The sequence below is a fragment of the Lycorma delicatula genome, chromosome 3, assembly GCF_047948215.1.
Source record: "Lycorma delicatula isolate Av1 chromosome 3, ASM4794821v1, whole genome shotgun sequence".
Lineage (NCBI taxonomy): Eukaryota > Metazoa > Arthropoda > Insecta > Hemiptera > Fulgoridae > Lycorma > Lycorma delicatula.
The window spans coordinates 121,635,182-121,661,616 of NC_134457.1; the positions used below are offsets into that span (position 1 = coordinate 121,635,182).

Here is a 26,435-nt window from a genome sequence, read left to right on the forward strand (position 1 = left end):
ATGCTCTGCATTTTATTTTGGTGATTTCAAGTTCCTGCCCTTGTTTGGCCTTTTTGTTTATTACAGTAAAAAATTATCATATTTACAAACAAATGAGTTTCTGAGGTAAATAATTCATTAGGAATATATTTAACATTTATAATTTTTCAGTAAGATGTTTGAAGCATTTATAGAAAAGCGGTAATTGCAACCGTTTTCCTAGATGTGGGTAAAGCCTTTGACAAAGTCTGGCATAGCGGCTTGCTGTATAAACTTGCACATACGACGATTCCCTGTCGCTATGTCAGATTGATATTGTCTTATTTATTAGACCGACAATTTGTTGTACGCGTAGGGGGAACAATCTCCTCCAGCAGAGACGTAGCCGCTGGAGTCCCCCCACGAGCAGTCCTTTCGCCGTTCTTGTACTCGGCCTACGTCAACGATATGCCGCTGTCGGAAGGAGTCAAAACAGCTCTATACGCAGACGACACGGCAAATTATTATGAATCCGGAAGTGTAGATTACGCGATCGAGAGACTGCAACGGCAATTGGATCTAGTAGAGCCGTGGCTCGATATATGGAGAACCAAGGTTAACGGTGAAAAATCAGTGGCAGTGATGTTTCATACAAGACACGTGCTCCAACCAGGCAGCTGGAAATCTCAAGAGAGAAAATCCCCTTTGAGAAAACAGTCAAGTACGTGGGAGTAGTCCTGGGTAAACGGCTTACCTTAGGAGAACATGTTAAATAGGTGCATTTTAAGTAGGAACGGGTCGCATTTCTCCCTCCAAATAACTAGGGCTCCGGTAGGCGCATTCCTGCTAGCCCATAGTTGCTGGTACCGAAAAACTGAAAGGATGGACTGAAGGGGAATCACGCCGAGATTACTAGGCTCAAAATCTTTGTATCCCATGGTCAGAACCAGTAAATAAATTTCACGTTGGTCCATACGGATAGGAACGCAAATTACCAAATCCGTCCATAAATAAAACTTAACATTTATAACCGCCACTAAATAACCGATGAAACCCGCCTAATAATAGAAAGATACAGCAGCAAGGTACATGTTTCAGGCTCTGCGATCTGTAGGGAGAAATATTCAAACTCGCGTCATTCTTGCGTTCCGTTCCGTTCCGTTTGAAGCATTTTATTTTTTTATTTATTAATAACCATCCAGTTTCCTGATAATTTCTTTCAGTTTTTACTTTCCTGGCATCGTAGCTCTAGAGCTGTACTTCGAGAAGGAAAGTATGGTAATCAGTCAAAAGTTGGTGTATGAGGTTTTCCATTACGCTTGCATGAGGTCATTTCTCGACGTTTCATGACACATGAACCCCAAAAAACAAAAAAAAGTGGGTATAATTCTTACGTACGTGTGTTGGCGCGTTTGAAGCTTACTAACTTTTGACCGGATAAACCGATTTTGATAAAATTTTGTACAAAGACTCGAGTGTATAGCGCAATTCGTTGGTAAACCTTTTGGATCAATATCTCCAGGTGGTGGGATAGATAGGTTTTTTGGGGTCAATTTTCTCAAAATTTTACAAACATAACCCCACTTTATATTAAGCTTCTTTATCTTCCATTAAAAAAAAAAAATTGCTTCAAAATTCCCCCCTTCCACAAAAACCGAAAAAAGCAATCTTTTTTCTATTTATTGCATTTTTTAACCGATTCTTTTAATGTCTTCCTAGGCGTAGTAGTGCAAGTGAACAAAAAATAAAAATACTTTAAGGGTGGAGGAGCCGATAAAACTTTGAAACATATCGATCTTTTGCATTTTTAAAACTTCTTTTTGGTTTATTTTGATGTATCACTATTTAAGAATAAATAACCAGTGCCAGGAAAATATTACAACTGTATCAGCTTTTTTCCCCACTCAACATTTTCTAAGAAATATCATTTTCTTTCTCGAAAATAATCAAAATAGTTATTTAAAAAATAATAAAAAGTTGTCAGTCTGTATGGAATTTTAATATCAGTACCTTTTTAATTTAAATATCAGTATTTATATTAAAAAAAGTAACATTTCCGGACAAGATTACATTATTGTAATCATTAAGATTGTTACAATAAGATTTGTAACATTTCCGGACAAAATTATCAAGTTAAGCACGATCGTAATGTAGAAAATTTTTATTTCTGTTTAGTAACTCGTTTCCCATATTATTGCAGTCTGGGTATAAAAAATAAATAAAAAATGATAAATGGATTGTTTTAAATTAAATTATTGTTTTGTTATGTTTTGCTTTGTAACAAATTATTTGCACGCTTTTTTTATTACTAGTTATTAAAGGTGAAGTTTATGTTTCGTGCTAAATTGCAATTTATATTTAAATTTTATTTTATCCGCATTCTATATATTTTGCTGATTTGTTTGCATTTTAAGAGATTTAATTAGAAATAATATCCGATTTACAAATATAAGTTTGTTTATGTTACTGTTTATTTTTTTATGTAATCGAATCTTAAACGGTTACGTTATCGTTATCTTCTCTTTTTAGCACATTGAAATATCATGTTCTAGTCGTCGTTAGGAACAACGAACATCGAATGCGCAGTAGCGAACGTGCATCTCCCATTGTTAATACTAAGTTCACATATCCCGTGTTTGCTTTGCTCTCGCCTGCTTACCTAACTGAATATTATCATCAAATATACATTTATTAAACTAGATAACCATTAACACGCTGAATTTTTCGCCGGATGTATTTGCATCGTGATAATATTAGAGAGGATGTAAATTTGTAAAGATATTACCTTTACAACATGCGGGAGATTGAAGAAAACTCGGAAAGTTATAAAAAAATATTTGGAGTAGAGATTGTAGATTATTTGTTAAAGTATTGTGTAGTTTATAAAAATATCTGTACTGTTTGTCAGGAACTTGTGGAAAATAGCTTTAAATGAATAATTATACTGATTTCAATGGTGGATCGGTAGATTTTTTCTTTCTACGTTTGATTCGGGGTCAGGCTTGACACTTTTCATCCGCTGCAAAAATTCATTTCAACATGAAAAGAAAAGAAGGCTGACGGCAATTTGGGGTTGGCTTATTGTAGCAGTACGAATGTGTAAATGTATAATTTTTAATAATCAACATAGCTAGGTATAGATAAAGGATTTACAGAAACAAACTACAGCAGTATAAGTAAAATGAATAGTAGTGTGAAAAGCTGTTGCATATTATCTTATGTTTTCATCGTCCATCTATCCAGTAGTAAAAAATATAAAATGTATAAAGCTTATTTTGATGTTGTTTTTCTTTTTTTTAACTTAAAACGTTTTTAACAACCATATTAACCGCAGTGTAGGTATTATAAGAATATCTTTGAATGAAGAATTATGTCATCCTGTATATAAATGTGATTTTGCAACAAAACCATACTGTAATCTTAACTTGTCATCAGTACTAATTTTGAAATAGTAATTCTTGATTTCTCAACAATTTAAAATTTAGAGTTTTTGACATCATTAAATGTTATTTCTGATAATATTTAATGAAAAATAACTTACATATATTCATTCGGTGTACCAGTAGACGTATTGTTGTGATGTAACTCGATGTTATAAGTATTCGTGTCGAACAAAGATATTTTTACATAATGATTGTTTCTTATTTCACCATCAATCGCTTTTAATTTTTTCATATCTTTGAAAGTTATACATATTTTAGGTACACTTAATATTTTGTCCTTTATCAATCTGCGCTTCGCGATGATACTAGGTCGCACATTAACTGCAGTTAGTGAGATACGACTATACAAAATTATAAATTTTTAATTTCCTTCAACATCATAAAAAAACATCAGAACGCAACCATAAACATTTTTTTATCCGCTGTTTTACTTATTTTCTCCATATTTCATTATTTTAGAAAAAAATTGGGGAAGTTCATTCAGAAAAATCTTATTTAGATACATCATGGATGTCTATTCTTTACAGTCTTTACCAAAAATTGGCAATTCTAACTAATTAGAAACAAAAGTTTAATTTTTGGAGTTTACTTACGTCGCGTTACGTTGGAAATTCAAAAGGTCAAGAGAAAATTCGGATATAGATATTCATATTAATGTAGCTCCTTTGTGGTATGAATAATACGCTATATATAATATCTACATAAATGCAGCTGTCATCATAGATCATTACAGTCGATCGGACACTGCGTGTACAGAAGCTGGTTACAAATATAAATTAGTTCGAATACCTTGAGTTCAAAACGGGTGATCAGATCTTATCCGGTTTAGTAGAGTGAATTTTAAAGCCATGTATATTGTTTATTTTAGGCACGACCTGTATCAGTAGTGTGATATTGTGGGTTTATCAGGGAAGGAATATTTTTAGTAAATGGCCAAATAAAAATATTAAAAATAGAAAGCGATTCCGGATGATGTCAGATGTCTCTTTTGTGCTCTAAAACTCGTTAGGATTAGAATATTCATCGAGTCTCATGATTAATTTTTGAGGGTAAATTGTATAGGTCCATTATTTTCGTGTAGCAGTTATTTTTACATAGATTTTGATTTTATTTTGTTTTGGTTGTATTAAAAACTAGTTTTGAATGAATAAAAACCCTTAGAATAATTATTATAAAGCGGGAGCCGACAGAAAATTTGAAACTCATTTAAAATAAAAAAATTGGAAATTCCGATGGAGTGCTCGTTATATAAAAAAATGAGGTTTACTTAATAAAATTAGAAAACTGTTCCTCAGAATTTCATATAAAGCAGAAATAATGATTCCCGTGCAGAGTTGAAGTAGTTTGTAAAGCATTGTTTCGCTGGAGAAACGGGTAAATTAATTTTTAGATTTACGTTAAAACTCAGTATATGTGGCGCATGTAAAGCATAGACGTATAAGATGCACCGATTAGTGTTACTATTTCGGAGAGCGTGATATTCACTATAAAGCCAACCCCTGGATTGAATGAAAATGTAGAGCTGAATACTAACTGGATTTCGTTGAGCTTGGTATGCTGATATACAACCGTATATATGACTACCGAGAAACCTCTTCACTCTTCACATTGCCGATTAATAAGTCTGGTGGTATTTTTAAGGCTGTGCTATTTTTACAAGGGACCTGTGATTTATATCAGGTCGCCTGCAACCTTTACGGTTATGATACTTTCACGTACACGCAGAAATATTATTGAAAACTAGCCTCTTAATTCGATCGTGTAGTGTTATTCTATTTATTTCTTAACTTTGAACGTACGATTTGTAACGTATTTTTACTGAAAATAGAAATCATCCTTTCAGTTTTGCATCCGTTAACGAATTTTTAATGTAAGAGTTTCGAATTTAAAACGTAACCCATACGTGTGGTCGATTTCGTTATCAAAAAATATGTAGGCAATTTTAGCTAAAAATATTTTTAGAAGTTTTTTAAACATTTTTTTGACTTCTCTTGAAACTATGATAATTTTTTTTTATTAAGAAACCGTATTGTTTACGACTACCCTTGCTAATGTCTGTTTAGTGAACAATGTAATTAAAATTTGTTTCTTTTTTCAGGTGTGTGTCTGTTTAAAATTACCTGCACATTTTCATGGTTATGGACATAAAACGTGAGTTAATATTTATTATTTGTTAAATCTAGATATTTATTTTATCAAGTTATTGGTAATGTAGACGATTTAGGTTTAGTTAACATTTTGTAAATTCATCTTTTATTAATTTGATACTATTATAATGTGTAATTTATTATATTTTTCCATACATAGAAATACGTTTGTCCGAGAATTATCTGAACATTTTTGATGTTGGATGTTGAGTAGATCATTTTTTTTTTTAAGATAAAAATGGGTTGTATGAATTTAGAAACCATAAAACTGCATTTTTTTTTACTTATTACGAAAGACAATCAATGTGTGCACCGTTAGTTATTCGTAAAATATCCAACCGGAAATGAATTGCATGCCGTGTTCATAGTAACATATCTACGTCTTTGAGTTCGAATGCGTTAACAATCCTCTTCTTAGGGTCATCAATACTCTTCTGATGCGGTGCTGCTTATTGCGGGGGTCCCCCCATTTCAGTAACTTGCCACCATGCGGATTGGGCTTCTCCAAGGGGGGAGGGGGGGGGCTGGAAAGGCTGAGATGCAAGATAGGATGTTTCAAGCGTGTCAGGCTCGTTGAATCGTTCCTTCACCGGGCGGTGGACTCACCGCCTGGTTCCGCAGGTGAAGCCATAGGTCAGCCGTAGGTTTGGGCAGATCTCTTGATGACCCTTTTGTTTATCCTTCGGGGAGCTCGACACTCCGGAGCATGTAGTGTTTGCCTGTCGGACCTGGGACAGGGAGCGCTTGCAATGTGAGTTGATTACTGGGCCACTTACGGTGGAGAGTATCGTAGGCCCTATGATGGCGAATGAGATACAGTTCCGTGCTACATCTCATTTTATCACGCGGGATAAGGCTACTAGGTCAACGAGGGGAAGAGGGGCAGCTCCCTGCTGAGCTGCAATTCGTTTTTGCATGCACAGATGGGTAGCAGTGATGAGGAACGGGGACTCTCGTCCTGTTGAAAAGACCGTAGTCCTGCCGAGAATGCTCCTTTGGGTGTTCTCGTTTGAGGCAAAAAGGCTTATAAAAGGACACTCCCCCGGATTGTGTTATACTTCACTGTGGAATCCGATTCCGTGGAGATTGGAAAAAAGTCATCAATATTCGGTTTTGTATACATTATCCTCGATCAAACCCCACATAAAAAAAACGCATGGAGTAATTTACATCTAGTGGTCGAGGTGGCCAAACGATCGGTTCATTGCGTCCAATCCAGCGATTTGGGAGTGTGTTGTAGAGGGATTCACGCACTAATAAAGCTCACTGTGATGTCGCTCCATCTTTTTGGAATATGATATCGGGTTGTACCTTTTCAAGCTGAGGGTAAACAAATCCTTCTAATAAGTTGAGATAAATAGTGGTGTTAACTGCCGTATCCGTAAAGAAAAAAATAACCAGTCACACACATGATGGTGAAGTAGTCCGCACCAGAACATTAACTTTTGGGTTATCTGTATACGGTCAAGTGTAACACCTATGTTTACTGATTCCCATACTCGAACATTCTGTGGTTCACTTTTCCAGACGCGTGAAATATAGCCTCGTCTAACATAACTTTTTACGATAACAATAATTTTAAATTTATTCTATCATACAAATTCCTTTCTAGCAGTGCGATCTTGTAGTGTAATGTGTTGCAAAATATTTTTTTTATTTAAGAGGACCCAATTTTAATCGTTTCTTCAAAAATCGTGAACGGTAGATCGCGGAAGATTTAAATCTCGCTATACTCCTAGTCGACTTCCCAGGGCTGCGAAAAAAAGACTGACGAACGATCTCCATTTTTTCATCTGTTGTTGTAGGCCTGCCTGCACCATTCTTATGTTCAACATTGCCGGTTTTCTTTAAATATACCATACCATGAACGAATACTTGTTGTAGAGGGTAGCTCTAAGTTATACCGAGTTCTGAAATTGCGCGAACTTGCGTATCTGATTTTGTTTCAGTAAAAACCATATACTTTCATGTGTGGATTGATGGCAACTTACGTATGCAATCGCAGCGCTATCTAGTGTTTGCCGAAGGATACTTTATGAGTTACCCGTTAAAGAGAGGCCAACGGTTCATTAGTAGGACTTTTTTTTCCAAGACATCAAAGTTGTTCAGTTAATTCTCGGGCACTGATATTATAAACTGCATTAATGATTGTTTACATAAGGTGATAAGATTTATTACAAATTTTTCCGCAAATATAGATTATTTTTTATATGAAAATGCGAAAAATACTTTCTCAGCTAGAAAGAATCAAAGTCAGTACGTAAGATTAAAAAAGTAGATTCTGGTAACTAAGGCCGTTGAACATTTTATTTCATTTTTTATTCAATTTATTTTTGCCATCTTAATATATATATATAAGTTTATTATATATATATATATATATATAATAAACTTATAAACTTCATGTATTATAAGTTTACTTTACTTTATAAGTTTATGTATTATAAACTTTTTAAATTATTAATAATAAAGTAAAAATGATACTTACATCTAAAAACATATTTCTTATATTTAATATTTAGACGTTAAATTTTGACAATTTATTCATTATTAATTTTATATTGCAATTTTTGAGCTTTAGTCACAAAATGTCAGAAAATCATAATTGAAGGTACATTCGTACCTTCAATATGTAGGATGTCATCCTCCATACATTCGTACCTTCAATATGGATGTCAAAATAAAGTTTCAGAAAATAGAAACTTTATTTTGACATCCTTAACTGCATCGCTCGTTAATCTAGAGAAATAAAATTCAAGAATTTTGCGGAAGTTAGATTAAATAATGCAAATTCTTTTAGATGACGTTTTTTAATTTCATGAGTTGTTACTTTGATCTTATCAGTTTCTGTTTAAAATTATCTTCATTCAAAAAAGTGTTAAAAATAATTTTTTGACCTCAGAGCTTTATCATTAGTTTAAAATTGACGTCTCTATAGCTCAGATTTTGAAGATGTTGTTCTTTGTTTCATGTTCTTTGAGGTCCCTGGTTGGATTCTTGGCGTAGATATTTTTACTTAATTTTCAAATGTAATGTAAATAACAAAACAAACAGAAATGCATATTTTATCTTAATTTTGTTTTCGATTTTTATAACTATTTAATTTATATTCGACTTTAAATGATAATATATTATTTACAAATCTAAAGCAATTTTTTTACCGATTTTTCGAAGAAAAGTGCAGTAGTATTACTTCGGTTGAGTGGTGAGGTTGGACGGGTGAAATTAAATTTTCGTTACGTTTTGAGGTTTGAGGAGTAAGAAAATACCATTCTCTTAATGTATAATTTCCTTTTATACATATATATATATGGAGAGAGAGAGAGAGAGAGAGAGAGAGAGTGACGATTATGTATAAAATTTGTGGCTCGAAAATATCCAAAACTAAACTCGATCAATTCCATTGAAATTTAGATATGCTATAATAGTGTATCTGAAGTTGTCCATGTGAAAATTTGATGAAATTGAGTAGTCCTTCAGTTACATTCATTTTAAGGTGGACAACAAAGTGTAACCTCGTTTTGAGGATACGTTGACTTTGTATTGGTGTATTTTTCATACGTGCTTATGCAGTGTGTCACAGTGGTGAGCGAGTTTAAACTTGATAATTGTGTGTAGAATCTACTCATTATTTTTAATTATTTCTTCCAATTATGGTTATAATAATTTAATTTTCTTATAAACAGAAAATGTATTTTAATGTTAAATAAAAAAGATTATACCTCGTAGTTTTCTCATTCAATTTATATTTTGTATATTACGCAAAAAATTATAGAAAATATTTATACTAAATAAAATAAGAAATCTTGCTCAAGATTTTTTTTTACTTAAATCGTGTGAATTTTTTATATTAAAATAATTTACTTTATTTTTTTCTGTAAATTCTTTGAATCTCGTGCATTTTTTATTTGAAAAAATAAATAGATAAAACTTTGTCGTTGTGTTGGTTATGTCAAATCATCTTAAGTAATGGTTTTATGGTATATTCGTGTACTATTTTCAAATAGTACAAAAGCTTAAGTGTACAAAAGCAAAAGCTTTTGTACACTTTTGTAACTTTTCAGTTTTTCATAGTGTGTACAGTACATCGTTAAAGATAGATATTCGCTTGAAAGACTTATTTCAAACAATTTTGTCGATTGATCCTGAATCATTCGCATGAACAACTATTTATTTTTAAATTTACTTTAATACGGTTTCATATTTCTGTTATAACTGTTTAACATCTGACATTATTCGTTAGTGAATAACTCACTAAAAGATATAATTTTTTTATTTCCTTCCTGCCGCTTTCCGTTTGTGTGGTACTCTGTGGCTTAACATTCTTTTCCTTCTTTATTTGAATAAACTTTGATGGGCATTATATCATTGCATGTAAGGATATTTTGTTATTCTACTCGTAGATCGTACCTAAATGTATTAATACAAACTTTTTCTGTGCTTCATTTTATATATTACGTTCTAATCTAATGAATTTAAGTTCAAGATGTTAGCGTAAGTTAACTTGGATGATAAGCAAGTTAGAAGTTCAAGAAACTATTGTAACTGTTGCAAGTGGATGTTGCTAATTCTCCTTAGTGTAGCCAAACATGAACCGTACATTTTAGTTATCCAGTTTAGTTCCGATGAGTGTTTTTAAGCTTCTTTTGATTACAAGTAATAATTTTTTCAGTAATCTTCCTTTTTCTCTAAATAGCTTTCTTTCAGAATTAACTTGATAAATTCATTATTAATGTTTTATCGATTTTTTAACTTAATTTCAAAAAGAAACAAAACAGAGGAAAGGAGCGCCAGTCGCATGAAAATCTTCAATATTTGCGTATTTTAATTAAACAGTCATTGGTAGTAGATATAAAGGAAATAAAAAAATAACACGAAGAAGAAAAATAGGCATTAGAAAAAATTAAGACTTATAAGAAAACAACAAAAATTCTGTCTATACTAATAAAGGTAGTACAAATTTTCTTTTCTTTTCCGTTTTGTATTTATTTTATCGCTTCTTTTTTTTTTCTCCTGATAACTGTTTAACTGTTGACATGATCTAGTTATAGATTTTAATATTTCTTTTTGGTTCTCTAGCTTTTCTCTTTGCCATCTTATTATAATTTATAGTTTCTGTCTATTTTTTTTTTAGTTGTTAATTTTTTAATGTAAAAAATCTTTTCTAAGATAAAGTATAAGCAATAACTTTAATGTGGTATATAAAATAGTTAGTCTTATAGATTACTTTAAATTTATGTTAATTTTATTATTCGTGAGTGCATGTCTGTGTAATTTTTTATTTAATTTTTACGCTTTGATAATGCGATGACTTGTATATCACACCATTGGGGTTGGAAGTCGCGCAGATTTAATTTATCTTTTTATATGTTTCGGCTTATTTTACACTTCGGAATATCCATTTCAATATATTTTTAAAATGGTAGGCTCGAGTTTGTAGTAAAGGGTTGATCGATCATATATTGAGGATGATTACAAGGGCGGAACCGGTGCCTGGTTTTGGCTGTTAATTTTAATAGATGGTAGCAAGAGGGTTGCACTCTAGTGGGTGGATGTTAGTAGTGGTTACTGGACGGTGATGGTAGGTCGGATGATGTGGCGTGCTGCGTTTGAAGAGGGGCGTGTCTGATGTGCCAGCTAATTGGGTACATGAGTGGGCTTGCGAATAATTGGAATGCCTTCCTATTTCTGTTCGTATTACTTTAGTCTTACGCTAGTCCTGTCGTTACATTACGTTATGAGTAATTTTTTTTTTATAGAAATATTAAAAAAACGTACCAGAATTTTCGATACTAGGTCACGAAGAAGTTTTGTGACTGAAGCTTCTTCAGTGTAACCGTGTCTATCGATCGAGTTATCGGTTTGATAGGATCCGTTATTTTTTATGAATTCCTGAGTACTTATTTAATTTAACTTTATAGCCATTTCTTGTTTTAATATTTTCACACGTATACTTGCGCGCACCGCACGCGCGCTCCCCTCCACCGACCACACATACACACACACTTCCATCATATGATCTTTAATAATCATATTGTACCAATACGATATTTGTTGGGATTGCGACTATATTATCTGCAATGAAGGTTAAAGCCTGGAATTAGGTTCCATGTGTCTTATGGAATTTTTTAAAATTATAATAAGTGTATTTTTTCTCTTTTATATTAATTCATCCGCAGTAGGCATTATAAAATATATATATATTTTTTTTTTTTTTTGAGTTAATTAAAAAAAATTTTTTTAAATATTAGATTTTTCCATTTTTATTTAGTTTTTAAAATTGTTTACTACGCCTAAAAATAAAATTAGAAAAAAAAAATTGTTTGGAGTAAATTTTGTGCCCGTTTTTTTTATTTTTCAATGAAATTAAGATTTCCGGAGAAAAACGTTCATTAATTGTAGAAGTTAAAAAAATGCATAGTTATTTTGTTATTGGTATACATTTTTCTTGTTTAGCTACCGGGAATCACAGTCAGGTATTACTTAAGAGGATGATAAGTATATGAACGTAAGTGAAATGTAGTCTTGTACAGTCTCAGTTCGACCATTTCTGAGATGTGTGATTAATTGAAACCTAACCACCAAAAAACACCGGTATCCACGATCTAGTATTCAAATCCGTATAAAATTAACTGCCTTTATTCGGATTTGAACGTTGGAACTCTCGACTTCGAAATCAGTTGATTTGCGAAGACACGTTCACCACTAGACCAGCCCGGTGGGTTGTTATGGGTACGCTTAGCCATAATTAAACGTTGTCATCCTTATATTAATCAGGATTTAAGTCTAAAAATGTATTTAATGATGTGAAACGAAATTATGAAAATGTTTATTGCACCCAAAGGTATTTTTTTAATAGTGTAAAAAAAAAACAAAATGCGGAAGAACCATAATTGGTCAACCTCATTAGGATGCGGAAGGCAGTGGGAAACCACTGCATTAAAGATCTTTTAGGATATCCCCCTTCAGTTTACGTGGACATGGCTCTGTTCAATCATCACGTTCGGAGCAGGACCGCCAACCTCCGCTAGGAGAAGGCGCTTAAAAGAAGAAAAAAACAGAAAAGTTCGAAATAAGCTTTGATGCGCTGTTTCGGAATACAATCATTTAACAAATTTGGAAAGGCGCCTTTACTGGTGTTAGGCTCCATGTAAGTGTGTGTATGGGGGGGGGGACGTGCGGTGCGAGCAAGTGTACGTGTGAAAATATTAATTACAGTTCGGTAATTCAGTTTGCCAACTTCGGCCAACAGAATCACCGAAGTTGGCCGACTATCAAACTTGATTGTTGTGGATAGTCGGTCTGAAACTACTCGAAGACCATTTTCTGAAGATCATTGGGCTTTCAGACTGTTAGAAAACAGTAGGAATTAAATAATAAGGAACGGTTTTTTTAAATTTATTAAGATTTAATAAAGTGTATTTTTGACGATGGTAGTTCTGCTATATCTTTGCAATTTAAACTGTTATACAGTAAACTACCCTATTTATTCGAGTACCCTCCGCACTTTTTTTCTTGTAATTGGAGAGAAAAAATAAGGGATCGGAGCTTACTTGAAACATAGCCTTTAGCTAGGATAATTTATGTAAACGTTTTCTTAGAAGTACCTAAATTCAATCACATAAATATAGCTACATTAGGCTTTCGTTTATCAGTACTGGATGCCGCTTATACAGAATACATCCTTAATTATTAACATCCGGTTCATATTATCGATAGGAACGAAGTTACGGTATTTTTATAAAACTGATTCATTCTGTATAGGCTGCTAATGACACTACAGTTACCCATCGTCGTCTTGTCTATTCGCCATAGTCATTGTACTGTTTGTATATGTGGACGGTTATGTGCATTTTATCTGTTTAGTTTATCTTGTAAAGTTTAATACGGTGATTTATTTTAATTACGGCATTAAAATGAGTACAAAAGGACAGCGTCTATGATTTTTTACAGTAAATGAAAAACTGCGCGTTATAGAAGAGGCTGAAAAAATTGAAAACCGGGCGGCAAGAAAACTTGACATAGATGGAAGCTGCATTCGAGACGGCGTAAGAAGAAAACTTCTGGTGAAAGGCACTGGTAATAAAAGGGATTTTCTTGGCTTAAAACCAAAATACACAGACATAAAAAAACAAATTGTATGACTTTGTTATGGAAAAAAGGAAATGCGGTTATGCTGTCTCGACGGAAATGTGTCAATCATATGCTCGTGAAATCGCTAAATCATTGAATAAAGTTGATTTAAAAAAAAGCCGCGGATGGATAACACGATTTTTTGCACGAAATGATTTGTCAATAAGACGAAAGACGACCGTTTCCCAACGACTTCCAGACGCTTATGATCAAAAAATATTACATTTTTTCACAAGCACATAATAAATCTTAGAAAAGATAAAGGCGATTTGCCTTCTCAAATAGGAAACGCTGATCAAACCCGAATATTTTGAAATGCCATTTGACAAAACCGTAAACAATAAGGTGAAAAAGGTGTTACGATTCGCATTGGTGATAATAAAAAAGAAAGGTGTAGTGTTATGCTTTGCATTACTTCTGATGGTTGAAAATTGTTTTACATAAGAACATTGTTTTTAAAAGAAAAGCTCTTCCTACCGTACAGGTAAATGGAATTATTATCAGAGCACAGGAATCAGGTTGGATGGACGAAACTTTAAGTTTAGATTGGATCAGGTGTGTATGGCAAAAGCAATCAGGAGATTTACTTAATAAAAAAAATACAGATATGCTAGTAATGGATAGTTATCGGGTGCATACGACTGATAAAGTTAAAGACATTTTAAAAAAGATATGACAGACCAAGTAATGATTTCAGGCGGATTGACATCTCTATTGCAACCACTAGATGTCTGCATTAAAAAACCGTTAAAATCTGCATTAAAACAACTGTACAGTAAATGGATGGCTGATGAAAATCAGCGCCTACAGGAAGGATCAGACGCCCAGATTTTAACCAGATTTGTGTTTGGATAAAATATGCTTGGGAAGGTACGGAATTAGTAAGGAAAAGTTTAAAAAATGCGGAATATCTAATTAACATGATGGTATTGAAGACGATCCCCTTTGGCAGAGAGACGTGGAGACTACCGGTAACTCTTCTACAGACATTGACAGTGACAGTCATTAATTAAAAATAAAATCCCATATTAAAAAGTGTATTGAAATGATCCTTTTCAGCATGATACTTTCTTTTCGTTTTACTGGGCTACTGATTCTGAACTAAACTAGTACTTTCGGTAATTCATTAATATTGTAATTTAAACGAACGAATTAAGATTTTACTTTCTGAATATTTTGGTAATTACGTATTTTTTTATCATATCTTTTGCACTTTAAAATACCCGTATTACTCGATTTTTTTTTAGATTTTCGGTCCGGAAAATCGAGGTGCGGGGCTTATCCGGTGGTGGGGGGTACTCGAATAAATACGGTAGTTAATACAACCCCGCATTTTTTTTGGTAGAATCGAAGCCGATTTCTGATACAAACTTGTGTTGTTTTTTTTTCATTTTTCCTTCATTTATTTCGTTTACAATACGGTTCAAGTAGATCTTTCTATAATTCTTTAACAAATAAAATATTAAGCTCTCTTTTTTACACACATTTTATCGAAGAGTATTAAGTAGATTAATTAAAAAAATGCCAAAACCTTATCGGAAATCGGCCTCAAACCAACAATTGTAAAAGCAGTCGACCATCTTGGTCGACTGTTTGGCCTGTGTAATCGTAATTGTTCACATTTATGCTATTAAAATAAAAAATTAATTTTATTTTTATGACGAAGAATTTGAGTTTTTTGTAAAGCACTTGAAACAAATTTTCTGTTAATCCATGTGCGTGCATTTGTTTGCGTTTTATTTATAGTACTTATTAGCCTAAAATGTTACTATTATTTGTTATAAGAAAAGATTTATCGGTTTACGTTTAGCCTCGGGAATGTCTGCTACATATTTGATGAGGAACGTGTGAATTGATTTCCGATGGGGATTATATTTGATTACTCAAAAACTTATCAAATCTTGTGTATGGACTCGAGCTGTATGAATTGGTATTTTATTTCTTTTTTTTTAATCGTGATATTTGTTTCTACTACTAAATTATATTTTAGACAACATTCGACGATTTAATCATATTTTTGTAACTATTTTCCCGATAATTTTAATTTGTTTCTTTTTTCAGTGATAAAGAAAAATATTTTAGTAACGAATAAGCTCTTCAAATTTGCTAACTTGAAGATTTGCTTCGTATTTAAATCGAAACAAACGTAATTTATTATGTAGGTTCTTTGTCATACTTTTCCCGTTCTGTGTTTCCATTTTCATAACATTTAATGAGATTTATCTGGGTTTACATATAATTAAATTTTCTTAGCATGGTTCCGTTAGTATTTATATAAACTATATAATAAAAGGTTCAACTTACCGACGACAATATTGAACGTTAAATTATTCTAATGCTTTCGGATTTACTGTCATCATCAGGAATAATCGATTAATTATAAAATGTACAGTTTCGCATTTAAATAGTAGAACGTAAATTAAAATGAAATAAAATAAATGATTAAAATGTGTATATTCATAACAGTTGATTGTCAAGTTTAAAAGTAAAGTCGTAAGTTAAATAAAAACGTCTTGTCCGTAAGATATTCTCAAATGTTTAGCCAACCTATTAATTATATTTTATGATTTATTTGAATAGAATATCGTTATCGATTGTGGTTTTGTTCGTTCATCAGCTTGTTAGTATTTAAATAAATATTAAATTTTTCTAAAATATTAGTTTCATGATAATTATTAGTATATTCCAATTTATCATTAAATTCCTTTGGATTATAATCATGTTTGTATTCTAAAATACGTTTAGCAACGTTAGACTGTTTTTTATTTCCTTTATTTATGCAGTTAATATGTTCTTTTATTCTAATTAAAAATGGACGATTAGTCATACCGATATATTTTAGATCGCAGTTATCACATTTTAGGCTTATACTTCTTATATATAATTATACGAATAACGAAGATCCTTCAAAAGAACATGATAATAAATATAATTTAGACAAATAAGGAGTATATAGAATACAGCATTCAATATTGCTGGTAAGTTGATACATTTATTATTTATATAATTTACATATACTTTATAAAAGTATTGGAAAGTGCTTCAATATTGCTTTTTTGTTGTCATTTATAAGCTTTATGAAAATTACCAGTTCAAACGTACTTTACATCACATTTTGTTATGAAAAAAAAATATGAATATTAAGTCTTAGATTTAGAACACTTTTAAACGCTGAAAGTAACAAAATAATTTAAAAACAAAGTTCATTAAAAATTATTCATTCTTTAAATTTCAAAATTTTGACGATAGCGTTGAATTAAAATCAGAAATTTACCATTTCTTATTAAACTTTGATTTAGCATTGATTTAATGCAGTGGAAATTTAAAGAAAACATTTTTTTTCTGTGTATCACATTTTTGAAATCTGTTGTAATATTTTTCGTAGTTTATTTTATTTTTGTTGTTCTAGTTGTATTTTAAATACTATTATAATTTAACAAAAGTCAAATATCCTGCGTCATGCTAAAAATAAGAAAAGAATGCAATGAAACGATGATAGCTTCTGTAGATCGTAAACTAGACTTTTTTTAGATGATTGTAGTACTGTTTTTCTAATAATTTATTTTTTTTCTTTATGTGAAAATACCTTGAATATTACAATGACATCAGGCAGTATATCATTACGTCTTAACAAGCTTTTAATCAGTAATGATGACGATATATATTTTAAATGATTATAAATATTATTATGCCGCCAATTTACACCTTGTGTAAATTGGCGGCAATTTACGCAATTTTTATTTTTTCCACTCTTATGGGGTAGGAGGGAAGTCCCTTTACGCTAATTATGAAATTATCAGGCAAGGTACAGCTTACCTTTTAAGTATCCAAAACTTCTATGTGGGTTCCACAATTTTCAAAGCATAGCTGTATGTGCCTCCATGTCCGGTTGCAACAGCATATCAGGGGTGATCGTTTCAAATTCTGACCGAACAGCGTTCTTGAAGCTGCTCGTTGTTGACGTATCTGCGTTTTCGGATCTCTTCTTTTACAAGACCCAGAGTGCACTGTCAGGTGTGGCGAGTTCAGGGCTTCTTGCTGACCAAGGCAACAGAGCCGGTAACTCTTCTGACCCGCGTTCGATCCAGCCATTCGGAGATATTTCATTCACGCGTCTGCGGACATTCAAAGCAAAATTCACTGGAGCACCGTCTCGCTGAAACGTAATGATTTCAGCGATCTCTTTTGCCATTAATTCTGAATTCAATCACTTGTCGATCATTCTCAAATAACTGTGTCGAGTAACTGCGCCATCGAAAAATAAGACCAAGGAGATGTTCAGCTGTTATCCCAGTCCAAATCATAAAATGAGGCGATGGCGGTCACTCAAAATAGTGAGGATTGTCTTTCGCCCAGAAAAAACATTTCGGTACGCGATCTTCGATAATCGTATATTGCATCGCATTGTCGATCTTGGAATGCCTAATTCTGCACAACGTTTGCGCATTGATTTCATCGGTGATCGTTGATCGATGCCTTCACAACAGCATAAGTCTCGGCTCGAGTGCTTGGCCTTCCACCGTGTTGCGCATCAAGAACGCTTCCCGTTGCAGAAGCCTTCTTCTCCAATGACACTAACGTTTGCCGTGATGGTGATGATTTCCCAAAACGCTCAGAGAAGTCATTCATTATGTTCGCCAACGTTTTTTCAGTGTGTTGACGTTCTTGTACCCATACACAAACTAACAAACGCTCTTATTCAGTGAACGTACTTTTATCCGCTATCTTTCCACACTAGACTACGGCTAAGGTCATCCCACCACTAATGAATACACCGGACAATCCCCACCACGACTTATTCTTTCCACCTTTTCCAGCAGCAATGAGCGATATCAGGGGTGAGAATTGGCAACAGTAGAGCCTGATCAGTTAATTTATTACAGTGTAAAGCCACTTCCCGCTCACTCCGTATAATTCGAATGATACTATTTTGTATCACCAAAGAAACGTCTGTACAAAATAAAAAAAGACAGTATCGTAGAAGTCTGTCTATTCGGTTGTATTTAAGGCATGAACAAATTTATACAAAAATGTAGGGAATGCAGAATCTGTTTTTATGTTTTTAGTCGGTTAGTAAATACGAAAAACTGAACAGTTCATCTTCTTGAATGAAAAGATAAAATCGCCACCGTAAGTGTAGTTCTTTGTTTGGGATTCGATAAATAAAAATATTCCGAATAAGGAGTGTTGTTGACCGAAGCAGTTATTTTTTTAGACCTGTTATAACAATTAGGAAAATAAGTGTGTTCCTTTTTTGTATTCTTAGAACGCTATTAAATGTTTTGTACTGTAATGAGTACCTTTGAATAACTTGAATGTGTGCATGTGTTTGTGCATGTTTATATCAAACAAATGTACAAAAGAGTCCTTTATCCCATATTATGCACTTGTGATTTTGATTCGCTTCTACAGTTTTGTTTCTACTTACTTAAATGAGTCTTTTTTATATTTAACGCATAAATTCTGTTCATGTATTCGGATATAAAATCTAAAAGTGTATGTTTCCGGAAACTGGGCGGAAAAGCACTCTTCATAGTTTCCTGTATTTATTCTCTGTGGCTTTTCTTCGTTTAAAAACAATAATCTCTTACGGTAATTTAAAAACAAAAGTAAAATCAATCGTAAAAGCTTAAGCGGTATTCTTTTAAAATCTGTGATTTCATGAATTAAAATTTAAGTACTTACTATTCAATTCGTCGACTTTTATATAAATAAGTAATTTAATTAATTTATTGTACTTCACTTTTTTTTAGATTTTATGTCTACGATTTTTTTATTTACAATGTGTAATTTGTTATTTTCTATTTTATGAATTGATTCAATAATTCACAGCAGAAGTTTTGAAGCTTGTACTTGTAATACTAATAACTTGTATTAATGTAACTAATAATATTTTTTGTTTCTGTAATATAAAAAAAGGTTTTATTTGAATTATATTTAAACTTATTTTCATTGACTTTTTAAGTTACTCATATCTTGATTATTACTGTATAATTTGTTATAGCTTTTCCATTTGTATTATGTTACGGAACTCTTTAATATGTACGTGTATAAATATACCACCCGAGCATATTACCTGAAGTAATAATAAAAGCTGAAAAGAAAACTTTTCTTTAGTTCTGTCAATATTTTTTTACATCGTTTTTGTGATTTTTATTGAATTTTTAAATGTTGTTATATTTTTAATTAACTGTTCTTATTTTATATGTATAAGTTTTTTATATGTTTTATTAAACGTGCAGTTGGTTTTTAAAATTATTTTCTTATTGTATTTTATAGCTACTTTTTTATTCAAAGTTGTGTGATTTGGCTATCAAATCATGTAACGTGATAATTAAATATTTTTTTCTAAATTCTATCTTATTCATGTACCTATTTTTAAAAAGTAAAACAAACATCATGAGAAAAACTGATATCGGTACTAAACTATTTATGTAAATCAGTTTTTGATTTCATAAAATTAAAATTAATTTGTACCTCGCCCTTTTTAACCTTATTTTAATTAAAACCCCAATTTATTAATCTTACAAATAAGTCGTTTTCCTTTTTGAGATTGTACGTGCTTAGTCATCGTTATTCGCGCGCACACGTTCACGCTTAAGGAGGAAATTGCGTTGCGTGTGATGTTGAGTGTAAGGCAATGGCTTCCCTTTGTCAACAGGTCTACGCCTAGGGGGTGGAAATCCAAAGAATATGTCAAGTCCTAGTCAGATTTTCTTTTAGAAGGTTGGATTTGTAGTCGTGGTCTGATGGATTACTAGGGGAGTGCAGCATGCCCGAGGTGGCAGCAGTATATGGGTAGAGATGAATCGTCTAAAGAAAAAAATCCTCTCACGTTGTTGCTGAACTTTCGTTACTATTGCTTAAAATCCAGTTCCTTTTCCGATAATAAAGTTGAAGAATATTTTTAACGTTAAGATTACTTTGTCTTATTAATTATTCACTTATGTGCTTACCTAAGAAAAAATTGGAACGAAAACAACAATCGTTTCTAAATTTTTAATTAAAATTAATTGTTTTTATTTTATGATTGTACGTTTCAATTCTTAATACTTAAAAATTGACAATAATACTAATACCATTTTAACAGAATAATTGTTCCAGGTAAATGCAACACTCTTAACAGATAAACAGTTACACAGACTTTTTTGAAATAATTCCTTTTTTTTTGTTTCTTAACTAACTAAAAATTTATATGGCATCTCGATTATTATACTATCATCAGTAGACAGAGTAAATACTGGCGAAGTAGTATAAATAATAAAACAAATATGAAGACATATGTACTATATATATTCAATAAATCTACTACTTCTAGTAAGGTTGTGCGATTATCTTTTTTCATTTATCTACTTTTGCACTTATAAAATTTTTCCACTGTCTACTGATGATTTTTTAATTAATTGAAATAGCCGTCTTGTTTTAGATTTTATGTAAACGGCTTTTAGACATTTTAGTGTTTTCCATTTTATTTCAATAATCGTGCTTAATGGTTTTTTTAAATAGCTATTTATGAAACAAGTATTTTAATTCTACAAACAAAGAAATTCAATAATTATACTTAAGTTCAGCATTCTCCTAAGATGCATTTTGTTTCGTACAAGTAGTTCTGGGAAATGTTTGAAAAATTCTGAAATTTTCAGCACCTTCCAGAAATCCCTTCTTCTCCTTCTTCCAGAAATTAAAAAACTCCTTATATCAATTCATTAAAAAAAAAAAAATTATAAAATATATGTAGATCAGCTCTTAGTGATATACTAGCAATAGCTAATTTTAAGTTAAATATTTCCTGAGATTATAATCAACACTCGTTTGTACACATTCCTAAAAAAAATTTCACGACCAAAATTTTAGTATTTTGTGCTCCGGAGTTTATTATGTTTTTATATCTATAATTTTTTTTGTATCAGGTGAAAAGCTATAAAAAACAGAGTACGTTTGTTTGTTCACGTAATATCTATGACTTGCAGGTTATGCCTGCGGTTCATATTATTTATTAAAACTAATACTGTATATAAAACTAATTCCATGATTTCTGGTATGCTGTCAGTTATAAAAAAGTAAGTAGAGTGAATTTTAAACCAACTTACTATCTTAAATGGAATAAAATAACGGATTCCCGCAACGGTTGCGCAGAGCCGACCGTTAAAAACTACAGATCCGCAGTGTCATGCAATGCAGCAGTTTTTTTGAAACTGACAATTCCATTATGTTTACATTTCTTCGTTTTAATTTTATTAAGATAACACACGCAGAATGCGCGAGAAGCAACATTCAGCATACTCCCTTTCACAACTGCAGTCATGACAAATCTGTGAGGCTACAAACGTTTATAGCATTCATAAAGTGCTACCGCCTCGAAATACTTTTACGTTACCGTTTTAAGTTGTAGCTTCCGCTTATTTTAAAACCAGAGTCTTTGCACAAGCGATCATGAAACTACAATAAGATAAAATTGTTCTCTCGCGGCAGTTTCGACTTAACTCTGCAGTTACTATTCGTAGTTGTTTTGAAACTTTCCTTGCATCCCTTTCATCCTGCACCGGTTATAGTTTTCATAATTTGTTTTTCTTTAGTACGGTCTGTTTGCGACACTTATATAGTAATTTAAATTGAATTCCCATTGTTTTTACTAATTTGTTTTTATGGACTCTCATTATATCTTCCTTATAATTGTCAAACCAGTGTTTCTAAACTCCCTCTCAATGATGTGTAATAACTTTTTAAATCAGTTTCTGAAAATTGCCTCCAGTTTTACATTTGCAGAAATTTAATATTCCTCAATCAATCGTTATACAAATATTGTGTTAGCTGTTTCTGAGAAATGCATATTTAAATTTTAAAATAAACAAATGCATAGCAACTATTATCACTATAATAGTATTATAATCCGTTATTTTATAAGGTTCTGTAATCGTTTACTAAAATTATTCTCCATTTTTCATTCGACGTTTTAATAAAGCGGTTAGAATTTAATTTTGTTGACTACTTTGTGGTGTAATTGGTATTCTCAAATAATATTAAATTATTGAACAAATAATCCGTTCAGATTTACGATTTGTGCAGTATTGTGTATGTAGTTCAACGAGGGAGAACTTATCGGATTGGTCTAATGGTGAACGCGTCTTCGCAAATCAGTTGATTTCGAAGTTTAAATCCTAGTTTTTTAAAGGCTTTTATACGGATTTGAATACTAGATTGTGGATAACGTTGTTTTTTGGTGGTTGGGTTTCAATTAACCACACATCTCAGAAATAGTCGACCTGAGACTGTACAAGACTACACTTCACTTACACTCATACATATCATTCTAGTAATACGTACTCTGATTTAATACTTGTTAGTGATTACCGGAGGCTAAACAGGAAGAAAAAAAATGTTCAACGAGGGAGGATTTTATTGTGCGTTCCAAAAGATAGTTTTGTATATTGCATACACAACGAATTGAAGGAATTATTGGATAGGAGTAGTACGAAGATTGTTTGCGTTCGGTAAACGTGGAGGATGGATCGATTAACCTACCTGATATTTTGGTTATTTCTGTTCTATATTTACTTTTTTTATTATGTGTATATATATGTACATCAATGTATAGAGATTACTTTTTTTATGATAAGAGTGAATTATGGAAAAAATGCCATCTCTTGCCGGAAATCGAATCTAAAACCAAATAAATAAAAACCAGAATGTGATCACTACACTATTTAACCGGCTAAAATTATAATAGGTATATTAGTAATTTATTTTTTATTGTTTTAAATTGTAAAAAATGTTTAAAAAAATATAAAAATGAGAACACGTTTCGTGATCTCATAGGTTTTAATTTCGCACTAGCTTAGTTTTGAAAAATATTTCATTTTTGTGAATTCGTAGTAAACTACATAAAATGTGTATCAAATGATTGTTTATGGCTTGGATCTTATCCATTAATTGGCTTCATTTTCCGTCAGAAAATTCTTATAATTGTTCATGAAGCAAAGTTCTTCATTAGTGCAACCGTTCATCAGTATACATTTTATAATTTGTTTTTAATTTCATTTAAACATTTTTTTAGATTATTTCTTCACTGTTTATTTATTTTAATTTCATTAATTGTTTTGAATTTTCCTAACATTAAGTTTTTCTAAGATTTATTTTAACAAACTAATTATATATTTTGAAACGTTTAATTATTTATATTTAAATGATTCATTTTTTAAACTAAAAAGATATTTAGTATGCGTTATATTAACATTTATTATAATAATATACAGATATGAATATCTATATTTATCCGGTGATACGCTAAAATCCATGGAGGCAAGAATTGTACAATGTTGTGAATTATTTTATAAAAAAAAAATCAACCTTATTGTTCTCGCCCCATAAATACAAACATGTATCAATTTGTCGGTTTGTTTCCTTGGACTACATACAGTTTTATTTAAAGAAATTTAGTAATAATGATTGTGGAGAAACACCTTGCGCAATTTTGATAGGCGTATTTTCTCTTAATATATTGATTGTTAAATTTATTCTGTCAACAGAAAATATCTCAAGGTTTTTGTGCCAGAAATCACCAATTAAATAAAATTATTACTTATGATATGAGTGCTTCATTTGGAGATACTATAATGTAGATTTTTTTTAAAAATATTTTGTAAATTAGGTAAAAATAAATTAATCACTCTCAATACAAAATTTTTATCTTTTCAGAGATCAAGATTGCAGGTAGTATTTAGTAAAAATTATTTTTGTTTGCTTTTAACCCGATTACAAAAGGGATTCTTTTGTTGTAATTGTGATGATCAGATTTTGACAATGAAGTAGACTTTTGCCGGAATATTTTGATTTGATAATTATATCAATTGATTGGTCGGAAATTTGTTCGATTGAATTTTCTTTTTTTCGACGATAACTTTTAATTATTTTATTTGGTAAAATAAACAAGTTACATCCGTTCCCAAGAAAGGTCCTGCAATGAACACTATCGATTTAGATGTTAGGAAAGTTACAAAATATGCTGAAAAAACTGAGTTTAATCGGTTGATAAAATTTTCATTTTAATTGCATTGAATATATGAAAACACATCTCTTGTCGATTCTACTTTTGCTGGTCCTGTAAGTATTTGTTTATTTAACTTGAAAAAAGCTAATAAAAATTAACCCTGAAGGATCGTTTGAATCTTTTAGGAACCTTCTATCGAAAAACTTTTTCATCACCTTTTCGTGTAATAACATTAGTGGTAATATATGGTGTTTGGATTTTCTTCGTTGTACATTGCTGTTTATTTGATTAAAACTATGCTACAAGTGTTGGTATTCCTCCGTGGTGGAATGGTAGTATCTCAGTTTCACATTCAATAGTCCAGGGATAGTCATTGGGAATATTAGTATGCTAAAAAAATGTATACACGCATGAGGATGTAAGTTTCTTTTTTTTAGTTTTCTGCTGCGGTAGTTATTTTATAATACCGTAAAACGTTTAAAACCTTTTCATTTCTGTTGTTTTTTTACTTTAGTTTTTTAACCTTTTTATTTTTTTTATAGTCTTTATTTAACTTTTGCATATTAGATTTTTAGTTCCATTTTCATCTTCTTTACCGATATCAAATTTAAAAAAAAAAAATCATTACAGTTGCATAATAAATTGAAAGGTTATTTGTTTATTGGTTATTGCAGCAAGTTATTTTTCTTGTGTGACTATCAATAGTTAATAAATTATACATTTCTTCATGGAAGGATAAACTTTTATTCATCCTATCAAAAGAGAATGAAAAAAAAATAGTAGAGGTATTCTGTCTTTAATTATCGGTTGTTGCTAATTTATTTATCTTGGTATTCTTTGTTAATTTGAACATCGCAGATTAAATGGAACGTTGTAAACTCGATGTTGTATTTTGCGAGATTAACTGCTTGTCTGAGTTGTGTATAGATATTTATAAACTCCGTCGTTCGTGTTAGAATCTGCAGTAGCAGTTGTACCCTGGCGTTGTTCGACGATCTACGTGCTTACTACTTTGGACAGGTAACATATGGATGCTTTTAATGTGTTAAGCAGTGCATTACTAATTCAACCCTTGTTTTGCTCAAAGTAGTAAAAGGAATGAATCTTATCGTTTGACCTTACTCCCCTAAAATAATGTGTTCCTGCACCCTACCGAGTACCTTGCGTAACACATTTTAACAAGTTTTCTTAATTTTATCTGGATGGAGAATCGAAAAGAAACGTTTCTTGTTACGGTATTTAATTTTATTTTACAGTTCCTTATCGAGTATTACGTGCTTGAAATATTTGTTTCTTTATATCGTATAAAAATTTATTCGTTATTTTTTAATCGGTTAAGTTTTTCATGAAATTGGATTTATTCAAAATTTATTAAACAGCGGGATCGACTTTTTTTTTTTTTAGTCGAGTACTTTAAATGTACGATTTTAAACGCACTGCAGAAGTTCTTAATTCGACTACAATAATTGTTTGTTTGTCCACTTATAACGTGAGTCCCTTTGAAACCATTTATATGAAACTTTTAGTGTGGCGGTGAACATTTTGCAGAACGGTGTATGGGAACTGCTACTTGACCCTACTTCACTTGGGTAAAAACTTTTACCAAAGTGATTAATATGATTTTTCCCGATAGAGTTAGCCGAATTGTTTGTTCGTTCATTCAGTGAAAATTTCCGAACCTCCATCACTTATTTCGGTAATCAAATATGAAAAAATGTAATACTTCAATGTGTTATTTAATATCAAAGTTTTTTTTTTAACAAAGTA

General features: G+C 31.5%; 1 protein-coding gene across 6 annotated transcripts in view; it reads left to right on the forward strand.

Annotated features, from left to right (window-relative positions):
• The window catches only part of LOC142321950 (uncharacterized), a 520,381-nt gene that overhangs the window by 287,855 nt on the left and 206,091 nt on the right, over nucleotides 1–26,435 (forward strand). For 4 of the 6 annotated variants that reach the window (XM_075360498.1, XM_075360497.1, XM_075360502.1 and 1 more), the window contains exon 3: nucleotides 5,500–5,552. The exons of the other annotated variants lie outside the window; for them this stretch is intronic. The gene's annotated coding sequence lies outside the window, so the exon portion shown is untranslated. The remainder of the gene's footprint in view (nucleotides 1–5,499; nucleotides 5,553–26,435) is intronic. 6 annotated transcript variants of the gene reach the window in all.